This window comes from Nannospalax galili, unplaced genomic scaffold, assembly GCF_000622305.1.
Source record: "Nannospalax galili isolate Female #2095 unplaced genomic scaffold, S.galili_v1.0 scaffold323, whole genome shotgun sequence".
Classification (NCBI taxonomy): domain Eukaryota; kingdom Metazoa; phylum Chordata; class Mammalia; order Rodentia; family Spalacidae; genus Nannospalax; species Nannospalax galili.
Window position 1 is genome coordinate 1156633 of NW_008350329.1, and position 3187 is coordinate 1159819.

General features: G+C 43.3%; 1 pseudogene; it reads right to left on the reverse strand.

Annotated features, from left to right (window-relative positions):
* Positions 1-654: 654 nt before the first annotated feature.
* LOC103745618 lies at positions 655-1122 on the reverse strand (annotated as a pseudogene).
* Positions 1123-3187: the final 2065 nt, after the last annotated feature.

The window sequence follows — 3187 nt, forward strand, 5'->3', positions numbered from 1 at the left end:
AATACACAAAAATTCCATTTTAAAAATTGTAAAAAATGTTCACTATTATCACATTATTATGTTTTTTTTTTAACAAGAAGTTTATGTAAACAAAAGATGCTTGACTTGAAGGGAAAATGATCTAGGATTCATTTTCTTTCTAGAGTAATTTACCCCTACTTAAAGACAGATTGCTCTACAAGTAACAGCTATGTACAAAAAGTTATTAAATTGTCCTTGGTTTTACAATGATAAATGAAAAATATTAAAATTCTCCAATCAAACAAGGTATGCAAGGATTTTTGTTTTTTTGTTGTTGTTGTTAAAACAATGAGAGCAAAATAACTTACTGGAATCTAAAGGTAAGAGCTGATGGAGCATGCCACTAATGGAGAAGGGGAAGTTTTCACAGAGAACCAGTGTGTTCCCACACCATCTCCATCTGATGTTGACCAAAACAGAACACTGGCCATTTAGATTAAAAAGAAAAAAGAGCAATATGCTTGTGCATACACCAGTTACTTTATGTACTGGAAGGAGTGGGGATGGGGAAATGAAAGAATAGAGAAAACTATACTGTAGTAGTCAGGATGTGGTGGAACCAAATTTGGGCTTTCCATTTGAGAATGTATTCTTGGTCTATAACAAAATTCTGGAGTAAAGTAGCAGGCTCTTTCAGCAAACACCTCCTGTCTGCTGCTGGAACATGTCAATTGTACCTTCCTCCTCCATTTCCGACTGTGCAGGCATGTCTGTTTCATTGATTGGCTGCCCATCAAATCAGAATCTGATCTGCCTCATTGACAAACTCTGTTGTTCACAATAGGCTTTCATTAGTTAACTAAGTGGTGTGAGCCTCTTAAACTGTTTTTTTTTGGGGGGGGTCTTTTTGAGACAGGGTCTCCCTGTAGCCCCAGCTGGCTTGGAACTCACTATGTAGACCAGGCTGGTCTCGAACTCACAGAGATCCACCGGTCTCTGCCTCCCCCCTCCCAAGTGCTGGGATTAAAGGCCTGCGCCACCACACCCAGCGAGCATCTTAATCTTAAACTGCACCACAGAACCATCCTGCCCCACCACCTTCAAGTTAATGTGATCATTGTTCTCAGTCTTGACTCCTTCCTTGGGTTTCTCATAGGCCATGGTGAGCACCGGAGTCCCCTCAGCTGCCATTTCACAAAAGATGTATCAGGTCCGCACTGAGTGGCAGAAGAAGGAGGTGGCAGCGGTCATCATCACATTATTATTAGCTTCTCTCTCAGGATGTGGAAACCAATAAGCTAACTGCAAAGTTTTGTAAATGGGATTTGGTTAACAAAGATGATTGTAAGGGTTGCTATGATTACTACTAAGGCAATTAGACTCATTGTAGAAGAGAAGGAAAGATTAAGTCAGTTGGACCCCCAGAAAAACATTGGTACACATATTCTGCCACCTCCCAGAGTGGAAGCTGCAACCCTCTCACAGAAAAATCCCAGTGTCTATGCCCTGCAGGCCCTCGACCATGGGAAGTGCAAGGCTCCCTCATGCCACAGAAATGCTTATGTCTTTAAACCCTAAACACCAGAAACAACTACTGTGAACTAACTTGATGTCTAATAACAAACCAAACCACCTGCAGTTCATCTGCAATTCAAAGTTTAGTGTATAATGTAGATACAAAAGAGTCTTTCAGAGCTGCAATACATTAAATAAACAGCACATTACACCTTCTAGAATTCAAGTTCAAGATGCTATAGGATTCTATACCTTTAAAGCTCGGGTATCATACAAAACTGCAAAAATCCCTTACAGTGGGTTGTTGTATACTGTGTGTCAAATGTGTCTTTAATTTCATCAATAACTTGTGTGGTCTTTATTCAGGAAGAGGAACATCACACAAGCATGACATTCACATATCCACGCTAGCAGCAGCAGTTCTGAGTTTAGGAAGTTTGATAACCCATTCGAGACTCTTCAGATAATGCCACATGAAGGCTGATGACGCCTGAAGGAAGCATACACACTGGGAGACTGGGAAGGCCAGTATCCTCTCCACTCCCACCTGCTACTTTAATGCCAAGCCACTTCGAGATTACTGGGATCTTACTTAAACAACCCCACCCCATAGGTACTTCTCTAAAATTTTGATAAAATGGGGGGAAAAATGAATACAATGGAAAAAGGACCTTGGGTGCTCCTAGGGCTGTCCACTGCTGCCTTCACTTCTCCTACTCTGTGACACAGATGTTCCTCTGACCCTGTGATAACGAGCCATGGACCCGCCTCCTTCCCACACTCTGCAAAGAAGCCACTCCCCTCTTCCAGCCAATCGGTTCATCATAGCCACTTGCAGGGGAGGGGTTAAGGGTATAAAAGCTTGGAAAACCACAAGGCTGTAAGTAGGGTGAACACTTCTAAACATTCGAGGTCGATGTGAGAGAGCCCAGGATGGCAGCCATAGTATGGGGTGGCTCACCTGCTTGACTGGTGGGGGCCACCATGTGAGTACCGAGAGGCCCTGAAAACAGGAGAAGGTCTGGAACAGATTTCTGCAATCTGTAGGAGTAGCACACCAGGGACAGAAATGTCAAAAAGCAGCTGCAGAGGGTGCTTGGCCACTGCTATTGATAATAAGAAATCTGTCCCAGGCAGAGGCCTTAGCCAGAAGGGAAACTGAAGGTGTTAGAGAGGAATTAGAAAGGGAGAGGGATATGAGGCTGGCCTCTTTGGTACTGGCCTCTGACCTTGCCAGTAAATTAGATAAGAGACAAAAGGAGGTGGAGGTGTTGGCATGCTGTTTTTTACATCTAGGAGGTCAAAAGATGAAAAAAAAAAAAAAGCCCAGATAAGAATGACAATAAAAGGCCCATCCTGGGATCCTAAAACCTGGACCCCCCTAGGAAGAGTCAGGCAGTGAGGAAGAAGGAAGTGACCCAAGATAGTGGGAGATGCTCCTCGGGTCCAACCTTTAATTCAAAGAAAGGGAAAATCCAGGGTTCAACATGCTGACTGAGGTCTTAAAAATAGCCCGGTGCAGGAGACCATGGTAATCAGCAAATACTCAGCATCAGAACTATTAGAACTGGGAAAGACATTTAAACAAGTTATGAGGGAGCCTTTGGCCACCTGGCTGATGAAGCTCTGGGACATGGGGGCAGATGGGATCATTTTAAGTTCTACAGAAGCAGAGATGTTAAGCAACATAACCACTCATCCCTCTTTGAGA